General features: G+C 40.7%; 1 pseudogene; it reads left to right on the forward strand.

The window, feature by feature from the left end:
- The first annotated feature begins 1,526 nt into the window (after window positions 1-1,526).
- LOC139980829 (uncharacterized) lies at window positions 1,527-17,114 on the forward strand (annotated as a pseudogene).
- The last annotated feature ends 1,161 nt before the right edge of the window (window positions 17,115-18,275 follow it).

Raw genomic sequence — 18,275 nt, forward strand, 5'->3', positions numbered from 1 at the left:
GTGGAGGGGGTGTCCCCCTCCCAAACTGAGATTTTTTTGAAGTTAAGGAATGCCTAGATGCAAAATGGTGCTATATATCTCAATTTTTTAGGTTACAATAATCCTCTAAAATAGACCCCAAAATAGTTTCCTGAAGCAACACTTGATTAAATTGAGGACAGTTGAAAACGTAAACAAAAATAGGCAATAATATATGTTTTAGATTGGATTTTTATTAGTTTTCAAGCATTTTGTGACAACATGCTTGAAAAAATTGAAAAAAAACCTAAATAAAATCCACTTAAACATATATGTTCAATAACATGAGCACATGTCATGTCTATACGAGAGTAGGAGCCTACGCAGTTCGCTGCTTCTGACAGCCACACAATCAATGATATTTTTAGTGTCAAGTTTGGCCAAGATCCTTTTTTCCACAGACATCAACATGAACGCCTCAAGATGTTACTGTGTTATTGTACTTCTTCAAACGGTTTTTCGAGTCTCTTCAAGGCAGAGAAAGAACGTTCACATGACACTTGTGACACAGGTAGCGTTGCCAGCAGCTTGTAAGCAAGCCCAATGCTCTTGTAAGCATCGGTGAAAAGGTTCAACCTGAGGAGCACTTTGTAGCAGCAGAGATCGAGGACAATCTTTGAATGACTGATTCCCACAGTTAAAATATATATTTCTACACAACCCGTCTGTATTCTACTAACTACTCTGAAAATGGGCTGTAAATTTTACCAGGCTCCCCAGCCCAACGGCCCATCGGGCCACCGGGCATTGCCCAAATGCCCGTGTGGCCAGTCCGCCACTGGGTGTGTATCACCATTCTCCTAGAAGGGGGAAATGATGAACAAATAATCTTATTTAGCCAAAAGCCGAGTGTTCTCCTATTTCAGGAAAAGTGCAAAAGATCAATCGAATGACATCTTTTTGATATGTTATCAATATAATATCTGTTCTTTTGTGGCTTGGATCTCAGAGTAAACAATTTGAAGATAATGTGGTGCACAAAAAGGGTCAATTGAGGCAATTTTAGACCACTTTAGCCCCCCCCCCCATCAGGGGCAGCGTACGAAAACAAGTTACTGCTAAGAAAAACCACATTTTTTGTTGTACTGCGGTTTGTTTTATACATAGTGTTAGTAATCGCCTAGATGTTGCAATATACCTCATATACTGGTGCCGTCACAGCTCCTTCCACTTCTACTCACCACATGGTCATCCATTTAACATAAACAATGCTCTGCTGTAAACCTTGTATTTTCTTTTGACCACACCTTAACTGGTTTAATCGATTCTCTTTCAGACTACACACATAGTTACGTAATCAGTTATGTGTACACTTACAAATTATGTACAGCCGGTTTCGGAGACGTTTCTCCTTAGTTACGTAATAAATTAACCTTGTTATTACCAAGACGAAAAGCGCGTCTGTTGACATAACTTATCTCCAATAAGATCCCGCTATTTATATCACATGCTTCCGAGGTCGCTCAGGTACTTTGTACAGCGTACTACTTGGTAGTGTATAATTATTACACGTGTAATGTGCATGTGAAACTGGCGTCCCTAGTACAATCATTGTTGTTGCGCGTCCCTAAACTAGCTGAACGCTGAAGCGATCATTTATCACTACAACACGTCAACTGCACAGCATATAAACATGGCCCCTACACTCAGATCTAAAGGAAAGGCGAAATCGGAAAATGTTGCTCCTGTTAAGGCGAAGAAGAGAAAGACTACAGCTAAAGCTAAGAAAGCAGATCCTCCTAAAGGAAAGACCCCAAAAGTAGAGGAAAAGAATGTAAAAGAAGATGAAACCGTCAACGAGACAGCAACTGATGGGAACACTTCAGAGAATGGACACGCGGACGACGAAAATGCTTCGAAGGACGAAGAAAAATCTGACGATACGGACGAAAATGAAAAGAATGGCGAGGCAGCAGAAGAAGAAACCAACACTGAAAATGATTCGGAAGCAGAAGAAGTATCAGAAAATGGAAAAATGTCTGTTGTCGTCGAACACTGGTAAGATTTATTTTCAATAATGGTCACTAAACAGTACATATATTCTCTTCTATGGTTGGTCTAATATCGTTGTCAAGAATGTGAATGCACGTATCTGTGTATGTATGTGGTGCATGTTCGTTCATCTACACTACATGAACTATGTAATGACTTCACGTGTGCTGTACAGTATGTACATGGGTTGTCTGCGCGTGTAAACGAATCGGCCATATACGTGAAAATCTCAACGCTGGCTGACTAGTTGTTTACAGTGAGTACCCACGCCGTGGTTCGAAGTATCCTGTTGATTAAATGCATGTAGTACCTCACGTGGTGTGGTAGGCAAACATAGGCCTTATCATTAAAAGGGATTTGTGGGTTCACAAACAGAAAGAACCATTTCAAATATATGTGAGTTAAACATAATTGATGTCACTGGGTAGGAGATTGTAACAGCAAACAATGTCTTAGGAATTGCACTTCTGATGGCAGCATATATGCCAAGTTATACGTACGCTTAACATCGTGTCATTCGTTTGTAGGCAAGAAAGGACATGGACATTGGCTTAATCACAAACATGACCAAAACAATACCAGGTACTACAGTCTACATGGACTTCAGTGATGTGTTGAAAACTAAGTAAACAATCACATATTTATCATGAAACAGTCCTTTTTGATGCCTTTACGAATATTTGGCCAATAGCAAAATGGGATTATCGAAACAAAAAGTGCTACAAAACAGTGTCGTGCTTCCGTTTACAAATATCCACTCAAAATATTGCAAGGTTGGCCCAAAAAATACCAACCATAAACAGTGATGTGAAGAAACTTGAGCTTCTCTTATATCTTGACATGGTTATTTTTGTACCACATTTCAAAGCCTTAACAATAATTGAGCAAATAGTTAAACTGGGGTGCAAACAAACTTGCATAACAGTATCCATTTACGGTGGATACAACAATTCATGTTTGTGAACCTGAGCAGATGCCTCGATCTCAGATCAGTAATCAGTATTCATGAAAACAGTGAATTCTTTTTGCTACACCCCTGTGTCAGCTGATAGTATGTGAGTTATTGTCAAAGGATGGTAAATGATTACAAATATCAGCATTTTACATACAATAACTACATAAAGCACGGTACACTCTTGTAGCAAAGTAATTGAGATAAGTCTTTGGGACTGTGCTCTTTCTTTGCCATGTTTTCCAACTGCATCTTGTATTAAAGGCATGGAAGACTCGCTCCAAACCATGTGCAGCCATCTGAAAAACTTTCTGTTTCTTGCAAGTGACGTTTTGTTTGTGTCTCTACAAAATGCAGACAGTAATGAAATGTGATACCTTGTTTTCTTTAGCTGAACCTGAGATGTCCATCGCTGTATCGTTTGTATAATGTGCTGTGGGTATTGACCGCAGCTGTATGTACTGACTGTACACAGAGTGTCTAATTACCGACGGTAGCAAGCTGTGTGTGTATTTTCTGGGATCGATGGTGGTGTCTAACACTTCTGGTACACCTCATTCGAAACTAGGTCAGATTACCAGCATTAGACATTTCTTTTATCGCAAGTCTTCACACCCTTTAAAGCTTGTGGTTTTCATACAGTGGACATACTGTACAGTTATTAATTGCAGCTTCCTGGCTAAGCATATCCTTGTGTGACTGCTTATATGCGTCGGTGTATTAGTTTGGAAAGTGCATACATAGTATTAATAAAAAGGTAATTAACTTAATAATTAAATGATGCTATAGAAAGTAAAAGTGAATTCTATTCATGATTCCTGTATGCTACCGGCATAGTCTATACTATTCATTGGTTAGTCATTAATATAAAGAAGGCCAACTTATATACAATTTTAAAGGCAATCCTTTAGACATGATAGATGCCTTCATTCGTGATGAATACATATGGCTGGGTAGCAATATATATACAGATTTGACTGTCTAAGGTGTCAATAACAATAATATTTTGAAAAAAAATCGTTGTTGCAGGCATTGGACAGCTGATGGAACTGCTACAGAAGCTCAAAGCTAATTTGCTCTCAGGTGCCACTGAAATAAAGATGGCTCTCAGGTGCCACTGTAATCAAAATGGCTCTCAGGTGCCACTGTAATCAAAATGGCTCTCAGGTGCCACTGTAATCAAAATGACTCTCAGGTTCTGCTGTAATCAAAATGGCTTTCAGACCTGTTCCACAATCAAAATGGCTCTCATTTGCCACAATCAAATGGCTCTTTGGTGCCACAATCAAACTGTGGCTGGTGCCAGAAATTTATACATACACCACAGGCCCTGGAATAAGCTTGGGGCATATCAACATGTAGTCAGTTGCACTTGCACCTAATGCACAATAGATTTGATTAGAACTGGTAACTGCATCCATCTTGAATATGGCACTCCCCACCTTCTGCATTGCAACTATGTATATTTCTAGGGAGGCTTTGCCCCTCCCAGAATAGATTTGTGATTGGGGAGGGGCCAAGGGGTGCTGAGGCTCCCCTTCCCACCCCCACTGGGATATAGAAAATCCTAGTATACAGTACATAAATATGTGGGTACAAAGTAATCATTCTTCAATATTGTTTCCAAAAGGTAGCACCATTTTGCACTAAGCACCCTCCATGTTACCAACATTTCAGAGTGGTCAGAGGTGATATGGTGGCCTGGGCAACATCAGATCTTAGCTTCCCAAAAAACCATTAGAGGGTCGCTAAAGGGTTCCGAAGGATTGCAGAAATTGTCCATCTATTTCTGAAACCAAAAATCTTGAACATAAATTACTTCATTTAAGTTATAAAAGACATGTAAACTCTGCTCCTCCCCCCCCCCGGGGCCATCTCCTCAGCCACTGGTGGAGGGTCACCACACGATGGGAGGTGGAAATTAGGGTCTTGGAAGATAAAAGCAGTGATGGTCCTTTCTTGATATTTCTTCTCAGCAAATCGTGACATGTGTACAAGCGCAATGCCAACCAGCTCCTGGAGGCAGTGCGCAAGGAGTTCCCGGATATTGATTCAGTTGTCAACTCCACAAAGCCAAGGTCCAAAAGCTTCGAATTCACACTCAAGAAAGCTGATGGATCAGGTATGTGTTAATACAGTACTTATTGAAGGCCTAAGTGAATTTTTTACGGTAAATAAATGTTTAAAAAAAAATTGGTCCTACAGTACTTAGTCAATGGAAGAGGTGAACAATTAAAGTTCTATGGAGACCTACCTGTAGTGACCTAGCCAATTTGCCCCATATTCAGTACATATTTGTTTTGTACCCGGCTCATTCAAAATACGTTGACAATTTTTCGAAAAACTCTACTCGTTTCCTCCATATACATATTTGCGGGTTTGATAAATCTGGGGAAACTTTTAAGTATGTGTAAGAGTTGCGGGATATGGGGTTCTTGTCAGCAGCTAGCTGTACAACAGGCTTATTGGGAATCCCCCTAGTGGTAGCGATGTGTGGAGACAACTGACCACTGTGTTACAAACACAATAGGCTAAAACAAGAATAAGACTGGCTGTTAGGTATAGTAAGTATATTTACTCACATATTTAACACACATGAAACTATGCAACATCAGGAATCTTGGCATAAGTACTCTTAACTGTTACTTCACTGTTAAATAATTACACTTAAAGTGGAAAGGGGCTCAAATTACACTTAATTGTGGGGTATCAACAATTAAAATTAGAGATGTTGCGATAAACAACTAGGGGTGTCAAGTGGCCACAAGACTAATACATGTGCACAAGAGATAAAGCTTATCTGGCGGGCGGGTCTGTATAGTCATGCAGCACTGTTCAGCAATGTTGTTGAATGACTGGTAGGTACGGTGATGAAAGGTTTAAAAGGATTGATGAATGTCCGATAGCAGGAAATTACGAAAGGGATGGTGAGTGGTGACAGTTCGATGAATAGTCCAATGAAAATATATATGTTCTAAGAAATGTTCTTCCCAAGGAGTGTAGGTAAAGTCCAGGTACAAGATAGGTAAAAGAGTAGGTGAAGTCCTGGTACAAGATAGGTAAATACAGCAACTAACAGAACACAGCTCTCAGTTCCATAGAATCCATTAAAACGATGTAATCACACAAATGTATATAGCAAATCAATTATACACAATTAATTCCTCCAGGAAAAGTTATATTTATGAAGATAAATTCGTATAGCACAAGATACTGTCGACAACTTATTAACTATTTATATACGTATACTGTAGTGTACAGACTACATTATGTCAAGAGTGACTAAAATACAAACATGCCCTGTTGACTGGCTGACAACCAAACTGCCACTCTCTCCTAAGACACCCTGGAGGAAGCACCTTAACCACAGGGTAACAACATGTGACCCTCTTAATCCCTCTCATTGGTCTAGATACACACCCTAGCTACCAAGAGTAACACTGAGAACCAATCAGGGCTAATTACACAAGACTAAATCTGCATACAAATGCTTACACTATAAATGAAACAACTAAGACAAAGCATCCCCTTTCCAAGATAAAGAAAGGAAGTAGGGAGGATGTTTACTGCAACCAGCAACTTTGGCAGAACAAAGAAAGAACTGTTGCTACTGTTTCACTACTAATTATAAAGGGGAATATGAGCACAGGATGTGGAAGAGAATAGGCATACCTATTACATAACCACTTGGATGGGGGAGAAGAAGAAACAGAAATAGAGCTATTTACATATATGTGCAAACTATGACGTAGGTTCTGATTTTAGCCCATAATAAGTTAACCCCAAATTATTTTCATTCGAATAATGTGATGTTCCTCTTTCCAAAGTAGACAACATATTTCAAGAAATCGCCTTTAAGGCCACAAACCTGTGTTCAGTGTCCTTGAAACTAAGGTTGTAAGAACAAATGACCAATAAATGACCAATAATCATATGACAACAGAACAGAAAGTTAGGCAGTCACCCCCTTTTCATCATCAATTTGCATGTAGCTAATGTTGATTCATAAATGAAATTAGAATTAAAAGAAGAAAAATGGTCAATCTTTGATGGATTTTGATGGGAGTTGCAGCTATTTTCATGATTTCTAATGCCTATAAGAGTGATCAGGACAATGTTGTTCCTAGGTCTCTCTTAGAAGGTACAGTACATGTGGTTCCAGTTTCACATTTTGGAGGAGTGTAAAATAAGGTAGGAGGGAAAGTGGTGGCAGTATACAGATGAAATATCAACAATTTTCAAACCACTTTCTGATATGATACTTAGTAGTTTATGTTTAACTTGCAGACCAATTTTAAGTGGTATGTGGCTTTCGAGGGCACAAGGTCTTTCGTGATGATATGTGAATATGATCTACAGGTACAGGGTGAATTCAGTGGATCAATGTGGAAGGAAAGAGCTTTCAAGGGTCAAAAGATATAATGATTGTTCTGTTCTGTTTTGAGCAAATCAATTAGCTAGCTATAGGAACATGGTGCATCTGTGAGACTGTTTATATTTTCATCTCCCCATGAAGGTTCAGGATCCCCCCTGAAAGGGAAATCACAGTTTCTTGGTCTTATCCTTAGAATGAGAGGAGGTTTCATACTGTACCTTGTTCCCCCTTGCGGTGTTCACCCTTGCATATCAGAACAAGGCTACTTTTTTCTGTTGTTTATATCTGAGAGAAATAATGGCCTTGAATTATTAAATTTTAAGCTTAAAGGTGTAAAAAGAAAGTCTGTTCCTGTTTCCATTCAGTGACCTTTGGCTTTGAGCAGCAAAGCTTGGTTCCAGGAACTACTCCTTAGTAGTTTAGCTACATATTCTGTTGTATTTACTTCGCTCCTCGCTTACCTGTCTCCTCACAACCTTAGCACCTTATTCTACCGTGCCTATAAAGTCCTGGTAAAATAATAACACTGTGCGCCCTCTATGACCGAACCCCCCCCCCTCGGTCACTCCTCACTACTCATTCTACCATTAAAAGTGTCTTCACGTGAATTTCTTGTGGATATATTTCCCTTGGATTTCGTCTTGGTTTTCTTTAGCGATCTTTGGAAGTTTCTTTCCTCGGATTCTTAGGAGTATTGCAGTCCTTTCCAGCCCGATAAGTATCCTTTTTTGTTGAAAGGGAGGGTTTTGGGGACTGTTTTTATTCCTAGTGCGTTTCCGCCCTTAGGTTTTTTGCGGGGGTAGCAGTTCCGCGAACTGCCTAGGTTTCCCGCCAATTTCCCTTCCCCACGCTATAGGCGTGTCATTGTATTTTCATGTTCATAGCATGTCTACATTGTATTTCTATTCACGATTTCTTCTTCTATATTTCGCTCTCTCATGTTCTTTTTCAGCTTGTGTTGATTTTGTTAGGCCACTTCGTAGCGTTTTTCGTATTTTGCCGTTGCTAGGTTACGCTACGTACCTCTACTCACCGTTATGTACCTCCCGTTCTCTCCCGTTCTCTTGTTAGTTTGCATATTTCCGTAAGCTTAAGAGTTAGTCTTTCCTTAATTCGAGCGTTTTAGTTTGTCTCGTAACCAGCTGAAGTTTTCTTTTTTTTTAACTTTCGATGTTTCGGCCAGGCAGAACCTGGGTCGAACACGATTTGTGTCCTAAGTGTAGAACCTACACCAGACGGGACCCATGCCTGGTCTGCATAAATTTTTCGCCAGCCCAGTGGCACTAGATAGACCAGTGGCTTACGAGTCTAAGAAGCAAGCTTTAGGGCAGGCTGGACTTGATTCCTTAGTTTCTTGATTCCTTGATTCCTTAGTAGTGAGGAGTGACCGAGGGGGGGGGTTCGGTCATAGAGGGCGCACAGTGTTATTATTTTACCAGGACTTTATAGGCACGGTAGAATGAGGTGCTAAGGTTGTGAGGAGACAGGTAAGCTCGTCACTCGTAAATATCCAAACCAGTAAGTTTTGGAATTTATATAGTCTGAGAGAAATACTGTAATGGCCCTGAATTTTTAAATTTTAAGCTTCTAGGTGTAAAAAGAAAGTCTGTTCCTGTTTCCATTCACTGACCTTTGGCTTTGAGCATCAAGGGTACATTAGCATCTGACCCGGCCTGGGATCGAACCCTGAACCCCCCCCCCCAATTGCTTAGCCTCATTGCTTCAATGCGAATGCCTTATCCACCCTGCCTTAGCATTGTGTTAGCTTATACTGTAGATTCAATGTGATTCCTTCATGTAGTTGACATACAGTATACATTGATCAGCTAACATATAAGATAATGTTGTTTGCAACATAGATATATATCTATGAACTATTTATTATGTTGGCCGTTTTTAAGCAAGTGTTTACCAATACAGTAAATCTGTTAATAATCAGTGCTGTTTAACGAGGTACTGTATTCACCTAATAAACTTATCAGCAGTTAACCAAGCAATTTATAAACTACTTATAGGCATTCCTTACACTAAAGTTACAGGTTTCTTATCTGGTAGAGGTCCTTTATCTATTGTGCATAGTCTACTCAATAGTAAATACTGTGACAGGGGAGGGCAGTGTTCTGTTTCAATTTGATGGATTTTTGACACTGACATTTTGTATGTTTGTTCAGGCAAGGTTTGTGTATTTTGTGACTCAAACAGTATAATACACAAGTTATCTGAACTGCAAACCTGCATAAATTTAGTGCACTGGTGGGGGGGGGGAGGGGTTAAAGGTAATCTGCAACTGGAGTCAGTTGATATCAAAAGAAAGTTGGCATGCTAATTGCTCCAATTAGAGTCTATTGGGGCTAAGTTGGATGTATGCTTGTTGCAGTACTGTCATTAGAGTCATTTATATAATACGTGCCAAATGCTTAGTCGTCTTAACAAGACATCTGCATTAAAATAATGATGAAGAAAACATATTCTTTAATACTCTGTTGATTCAAATGTCTATTTTACAGTTTATACCTTTAAGGTCTGTGGCCAATATAGAAAATAGCATAAAGTTAGGCACAGCTGGGGAATCAAAAGCATTCTTGACATTTCAATGACGGGGAAATTGCTGCTTGTGAATAATAGTGTGTATAACAATATATATAACATATATAACAATATATATAATATATATATATATATATATATATATATATATATATATATATATATATATCAAATACACCAGTTTTTAACTCTTAAAATTGTTATACACACTATTATTCACAAGCAGCAATTTCCCCGTCATTGAAATGTCAAGAATGCTTTTGATTCCCCAGCTGTGCCAAACTATATGCTATTTTCTATATTGGCCACAGACCTTAAAGGTATAAACTGTAAAATAGACATTTGAATCAACAGAGTATTAAAGAATATGTTTTCTTCATCATTATTTTAATGCAGATGCGCAACTCGATGACATGGTATCGGAAAGATTGTGAATAGCGCCATCTCTCCAATTTAGTAGTAGTACGTGACTTTTTAGATGTAGTACACTTCGAATTAGTAGTAGTACCGTACGCGACATTTTGGATGTAGTACACTTCAAATTAGTATTATTACACTTCGAATTAGTAGTAGTATGCGACATATTTACTTCGTTCCCCACTTACCTGTCTCCCCACAACCTATGCACCGCATTCTACCGTGTCTAGAATGCCCTGGTAATCTTTTAACACTGTACACCCTCATTGGCCCTAATGGCCTTCCTTCATTTTTCTACCCACAAAGTGTCTCAATGTGTTTTTCGGAGTTAGAAAAATTTTCGCGAAATTCGCCCGGATTACCTTGGATTTATACTCTAGAAGTTTCCTATCAGGACTTCTGCACTTCCAAGGATCTTTTCCAGCCTGATAAGTATCCTTTTCTTGTAGGGAAGGGTGTTTTTGGGGGCTGTTTTTAGTGTACACTCTCGCCCATGCGTTCGTTTTTTCTTACGTAACGTTTTTAGGGTAGCAGGTAGTAGCTCTGCGAGACTACTTCGTTCGTTGCCTATACCGCCTTGTTTACGCGGATAGGCATATATTTTCGTATGTACATGTTTCAGCTTTTCTTACTTTCAAAAAATAAGTTGTTTTGCTTGTTTCATGTTCCTTCGTTACTTCTTACGCTTTTGTGTGGGTTTTTCCCTTGTAGCGTAATTTGTAGCGTTGCCTATACCGCCCTGTTTACGCGGATAGGCATGTTTTTCCGTATGTACATGTGTTTCAGCCTTTCTTAAGGCATAAGATGTTTTGCTTTCATGTACTTCGTTAATTTTTACGCTTTCAGTGTGGGTTTTCACTTTTGTAGCGTAGTTGTAGCCACGTTCCGATATCTCCTAACTAGTCGAGATAGTCGGCTCGTTTCGTTGTTTTTCATGTTAAGACGGGAGTATCCTTGATTTCATATATTGTTGTATATTTTCATGTTTCCTCCAGTTGTTGCTACGTGCGCTCCCTGAGTCTCATGACTTGGGGTGTACCTCGTAGCCTTGTTCCCCCCTCCGCTGGTTCGCGGTTAGGGGGTTCTCTCCCTTATATACATGTTTCATCCGTTTTACAAGTTTTTCGATGCATATATGTTTAGTTACGTTGCTTCCATATGTCGGAAGTGTTTCTCCTTGTAACGTATCTTGTAAGCCGCGAACTCCTATCCAATACTAGGCGGTTAGGCGGTTCGATTACGTTGTTGTTGTTTCTTGTTTGAACCTTCATATATTTGTACATATTTTCATGTTTCTCCATGGGTTTCGCTACTCGTGCGCCTCCTAAGTGTCGGGAGTTTCACTTGGGGCGTATCTCGTAGCCTTGTTCCTCCCTTCCCGCTCTGTACGCGGATAGAGGGGTTCTCTCCCTTGTATACATGCTTCGTCCATTTCCTTCATGTATTCTAGTTACGTGTTCGCTTCTAAGTTTGGGAAGTTTTCACTATTGTAGCGTACCTTGTAAGCCGCGAGCCTCTAGCAGGGCGCGTTGTTTTTGTCACGTAACTTTACTCTCTGTTAGCATACTCCCACCCTACTTCCTCCTTATAGTCGTTCCGTTTGATACGTTAGACTATTCGCCGTTAGTCTCTCCTTAACGTGAGTTTCTCAGACATGTCTCGAAGCCACCTTAAATGTGTGAGCTGTTCCGAGACCTCTGTCTAGTCTGTTTTGTTTTCACACCAGACAGTGGCAGCACATCGACACCTGGCTAGCAGGCCGGGACAGTTTAGATCTATCACCGAACCCACAGTTCCCCTGGAGGGAATCGGAGGAGAGACAGGAGATGAAGAGGAAGTGAGAGAGTTGGTGGGAGTTGAGATGGAGAGAGGCCAGGAGAGGGCCGGAGAAGAGAGAGAGATGGGGATTTTGCCACCCAAGGTGCCGGCGTAGTCCGGATGTACCACCAAGGGCTAGGGCAAGGGCAAGGCTCAAGGCCAACCAAAAGCCCATGAGAGAGAGAGAGATGGATATTTTGCCACCCAAGGTGCCGGCGCTGTCCGGATGTACCACCAAGGGCTAGGGCAAGGGCAAGGCTCAAGGCCAACCAAAAGCCCATGACAAAGACGGCCAGAGCGGACAGTCCGTCCGGGTCGCAGAGAGCGGCACCCGTTGTGGTGCGCGCAAAGAGAGGGGCTCCGGAGAGCCAGGGTCCGGCGAGACCTCAGAAGGAGCCCGGAACAGACGTTCCCCTCCGACCCAAGGAAGGCTAGGCTCAAGGCCAATAAAAAGCCCATTAGAAGTTCCGACCGGAACGGACAGAATGTCCGGGTCGAGGAGAGTGGTACCCGGCGTGGTACGCACACAGAGATAGGCTCCGGGAGCCCGAGTCCGGCGAGAGAGGCCGGAGGAGAGAGAGAGAGAGAGAGAGGAGAAAGAGATATTGCCCCCCAAGGTCCCGGCACCGTCTGGATTCTATGACCAAGGGGGAAGGCAAGGGCAAGGCTCAAGGCCAATAAATAGCCCATTTGAAATTCCGACCGGAATGGACAGAATGTCCGGGTCGAGAGGAGTGGTACCCGGCTAGGTACGCACACAGAGATGGGCTCTGGGGGCCCGGGTCCGACGAGACCACGGGTCCAGCGAGACCTCACAGGGAGTGCGGAACCGAGGTTCCACTCCGGATCCCAGGAGTCGGTCCCGGAGCCGGGAACCGATGAGATCAACAACTGCTGGGCCCCCAGATCGGGGTAGTAAGGGCAAACGCCCAATCCGAAAGGAAAGCCGGCTGGAGCGAGGTTCCCACGGCAAACGGAGATATACTTATCCCCAGCCTCAAAGTTAATCCCGCCTCCAAGAGGGGGAAGAGTCTCTTTCATCAGGGGAGTGTTGCCCCACGGAACTAGCAGCTTGAGCTGCGACGACAGGTTCGAATCAATTGCGGAAAGACACTGCAATCGCTACACCATTTATCATTACACAGCTTGAATGTGTGTTTAATGAGTACCAGCAGAAACCAGGACATGACATAGATTTCCTGGGCATTCATGGGTCATATTCTCCTCGCTAATTATTTTTCTCTCTCGTTATAATTCCTCGCCATATGTCTAGGTTTGAAACCTTGCTTATGTTTTGTTGTTTAAAAAGCTTGTGGAACCCCCTCCAGAGCATGTTAAAAGGCGCAAACTGAAGCGATTCTGGTACAGTCTCGTTACTTAGTACCTTGGCAACCTGCCAAGAAGAGAACGTTCTCGAAGCTTGGCAAAGTGCCAGGAAAACAAGCCTTCTAAGAGTCTTGGCAAACTGCCAAGACAATATACCCGCTGTATATTTGTTATGAGAGGAGGGGGGCCAAGCAGTCACCTGGATTGACACGTGTAAGCTCAACGTTTGCTGCAACGAGCTGTCGACTACGTGAGCGATCCCATGGAATAAACCTCTCTCTCTATATTTTGGGTGAATTTCCAAGACAAACGAGTTAGTAAGTTGGAAAAGGGGTAGGATAAAACCCCAACAGAGGTACAAGCGCTAACGCGCTCCGAGCATACAGTATGCGCTTCGTGAATAATGTTCGATGTTCCGACATTTTAAGCACAGTTGCATTTCGTAGCACCTGATAGCCTAGCTATGCACTAGGTGGTTTCAATAGGAAATTTTTGATGTAGTACACTTCGAATTAGTAGTAGTACGCGACATTTTACATGTATTACACTTCAAATTAGTAGTAGTACACTTCGAATTAGTAGTAGTACATGTCAAATTAGTAGTGGTACATGTCACTGTGGTCCTTTTGGCGTTCCATACAGTAGTTGCTACACTGTGAGTTGAATCCACATCCTTCTCAGGTGAACATTGTTCACTTTGTAGGCTAAGATTGCTTGTTGCACACATCCTGTTAATGGTTCGGTTCCTTGTTTCAGTACTTGAGTTACTTTACTTAGGATTGGATTTCCAGTTTTGTTGGTGCCCTTCAATCAAGGCTTTATACTGTACTTGTGTAGCCATCAACTTTTCATTCTAAGGGGACCTATGTTTAGGTGGTAGAGTGCCTGTCTGTGGGTGACTGTGTGTGCATGTGATGCCTACATTGTAAATGTGAAAGCCCACAAGTTTACATGGATGGTTCATTCTTGTTATGTCAATCTATCATACAGTATAAGCAAACTCTTGTGGCAGTTAGACAGAGGTTGTTTGAGGTCAATTGAGTTAAAAAAAAAATTGAAATACAGTCACTCCGATAGCAGAGGTTGGATAGACTTCTTACTTTTTGTTCTGGACTTCTGGTTCATTAAAGCGACTTCAGGATACGGGAGAACCTTATCATTGTCTGTAGCTCGGGTCAAAGGTCATCTGAAGTCAACAGAAGTGAAAGTACTGTATGAAAACCTTATAAATATTAAAAACTCAGGTAGTGCTTGTTCATAATTTGATGCCAACAAATTTGATGTGTAGTGTTACATTTTAAATGTTTTCATATAAAATTAACAGGAACCACTCATAGAGGCTGTTGGCTTTCAAGTGTAAAGAGAAAAAATCCCCCCAAAATAATGCAGGCAAGTTTTCTTAAACATCCTGGGGTGGGAGAGGGGGGTTTGGGGTCTGGATGTGGATCCATGTGCATCAGATGTCAGTACAGTTTGTGGGATATTTGTTAAAACATTCATAATAAATAGACCCACTTTCTACAATGCACCTCAGCGACATACTGGAATTTCATCATGACTGAACTTGGCAATTCAAAATTCAGAATTTCTGCCATTTAAATTGGCTATTGTCATTTGTATTCATTGGTATTCAAAGCAGTTTTCAATTGAGTCCAACCAAACCCCCTTTGCTTCCTGGTTGGACTAATTTACCATAATTTACCATGTACTAGAATTTTGAATTTTTAAAGCCGCATGTATTCGACTGACGACAGTTTCACCATTTTGTTTTGAATTTTTTGTTTGTTACAGAGGTTGTCATCTGGTCAGGACTCTCCAAGGGACCTCCAAGACGACTCAAGTTCCCAGAGGCGGACATCCTAATTAGTGGCATCAAGGAAAACATGTAAATTTATAGACAATAGACTTCTGGTCAAAGTCAGCTGATGGTGTGTTTATGACCCTCTCTTCAAAACATGTTTTTTTTTAACTGGAGTACCAAAGCTCTTGATCAAGATTTTTAAGTGATGTGGATTGGATAATTTCATACCTGTTATGTTTTCCTACTACCACAAGGGAGGAAATATTAAGTGTAAAAATTTGAAACCATTTCTAGCTCTGTGACTAAAATTTGATATGTTGCACCCCCATTTATGAAGCTAACCAAATGATAACAGCCGTATTTTCAAGGGACGAAATAGCTGGGTTCGCATAGCAATTTGCTACCCAAGAATTGCCAGTTGCTAATCAATATTACTTTTGATTAGCAAAAGATGCAGTACCTGCTAATGCTAATTGCTATTTCCAAGAATTGTCGAGCAATTATTGCTAATCAATTCTCTAAAACTATTTCGTCCCTTGATTTTCTAGAACTTGGAGCTCAAAACTTACAAGTCTCTGAATCTGTATAGTGTGGCCAACTTTTTAACTTGTAAAGTCATGAAATTTGCCAAAAAAAAGAAAAACATCCGGTCATCCATTTCATCATACACGAATAAATCATGTGTAAATGTAGTAATTTTAAAAATAATTCCTTCAAATTTTTGACCTAATCACCTTGTTTTTGTTTTCAATATTGTTTTTTTTTTTTGGTACACATTTAACATATCAGTATGTGATTTGTATAGATATTTTACAGATAATTCTGGAAAAATTTGGTATGTTCATCTCCCGAAATCTACAAACAGAGATCAGATAACAACAATGACAGACAACCTCTCATCTTGCTCCCCACAAGGGTCGTTGTCTTGACAATAACATGTTAGAACCATCTCTGTGTGTAGACAACCTGGAAAGGAACACATATTTTGTTATATGTCACTTTTGCATTTTCTTTATACTTTGTATCTTTAGTTTTTTCTTTGCTACAGTAACTGAAAACTCCCCATTTCTTATATTATGCGTCATTTCAAGTTTCACATCGATAGTACAATGTCACATAGTTAGATATTTACATACCAGCATTGAGCAGTACACTGTACATACTGTATCATTGGTTTCGGTTAATCTTATTCCCACATCATGTTGTCTATACTGTATCTTTACACATTTTAATCATGGTCTTGGTGTGCATGTGGCTCAAAATTTGACAGTGCAACACATTTGTCACCTCTCCTAATTGCATTTACGTGGTTTTCAGCATAAGCTACCGTGCTCAGGTTGATCTGGGCGGGGAGGGGTGCTGGGAAGGGTGGGAAACTCTAAGCGTGCCCGACTAATCTGACATTGATGTTGTGGACTTTTGACACATTTTGCACTCCATGCTTACCTTATAACAAATTCAAATTTCAAATGTGAACGGGAACTCACCAGTATACCCTTCCATATTGGTTACAATTTTCGGGCCAATCCTTACAGCCTTCCACCCCCCCCCCCCCCCACTCCCATGAATCAAATTGGGCTCCTATGCCAATGTGTATTGTGAATATTTACATCTATACCCTCCTTGTATCCTCTACCAACACCAAAACAGATACAGTTGTGAATATACAGTTAGGTTGTGGCTTGTAGTTTTCAGGCACTTCAATTTATGTCAAATGCTGCTTGCAATCATAGTGCCAAATAGTTTTCTCAACACTAAATTTAATATATTTGTGTTGTTTTAGCAATCCTTGATTTGACATATAAGATACCATTTAACTGATATGACTATTTTTTTGAACTGGTATAATAAAGCGAGAATATCTCTAACTTGTTGTATTTGTCCTTGTTTGTTGAACACCATAATGCTTGTTTAAAATGGACTCTAGGTGGGATATCCATCATTTAGGATGGGGGGGGGGGGGGAGGGGCTATACCTTAACAGCATATTTCAGTGGCAGGACATGTATTAAAGAGTAAAGTATTCTTCATTGTTGTGTGATAACCTCGATCTTAGTATCTTGTCCCTAACTCTCTTGCAACTATAATTCTGCTGTTGCCATTTGCATTCATAAAATATTGCAAAATTAATATCCTTGTCATACAACATGCTCTGAGGATGTAATTTTGAGTTAGCGACGAAGCAAACTTTCGGCAATTGACTTCAGCAATTGGAATGTTCCTTTCAAGGAGCTAACACCGACCTGCCCTTGCAGGTAAGTTTATCGAATGCATCTTACACTGATGCTGTACGTACAGGGTCTTGCATGGACTTTGGAGCGCAGGTCCACGAAAACCGATTCGTTGTAGTACATCCTGTAGTACATCAAAAGTTTTTGGTTTTGATGATAATTGTAACCTTTGCATTCATGATGGCATATGTGTGATTGCGTTTGTGACGCCCAGTTGTAAACACGATATCACAAGGTGAGACCAATTTCATATTTGGTGTGTAGATGTACCACATTACGTACAAGAAGCCTATTGTTTTGGTGGAGGTCAAACGTCATTTGGGTTCACCAGGGGTCAAATTGTGAAAACCTTGTAAACATGATACCTCAAGAAGGAAAGGTCAGATCAATTTTATATTTGATGTGTAGAAGTACCACATTGAGTACAAGAAGCCTATTGTTTTTGGTGGAGGTCATTTGGGGTCACCCGGGATCAAATTGTGAAAACCTTGTAAACACGATATCTCAAGAACTGAAGGTCAGACCAATTTCAAATTTGATGTGTAGAAGTACCACATTGAGTACAAGAAGCCTGTTGTTTTTGGTGGAGGTCAACGGTCGTTTGGGGTCACCAGGGGTCAAATTTTGACAACCTTGTTAACATGATATCTCAATACTGGAAGCTTAGGCCGACCTCTTATTTAGTGTGAAGAAGTACCACATTGAGTTAAAAAAGCCTTTTGTTTGTGGTGGAGGTCAAAGGTCATTTGGGGTCATCAGAGTTCAAATCGTGAAACCCTTGTAAACATGTACACCCTCA

Source organism: Apostichopus japonicus, chromosome 15 (genome assembly GCF_037975245.1).
Source record: "Apostichopus japonicus isolate 1M-3 chromosome 15, ASM3797524v1, whole genome shotgun sequence".
In the NCBI taxonomy this organism is placed as follows: Eukaryota; Metazoa; Echinodermata; class Holothuroidea; order Aspidochirotida; family Stichopodidae; genus Apostichopus; species Apostichopus japonicus.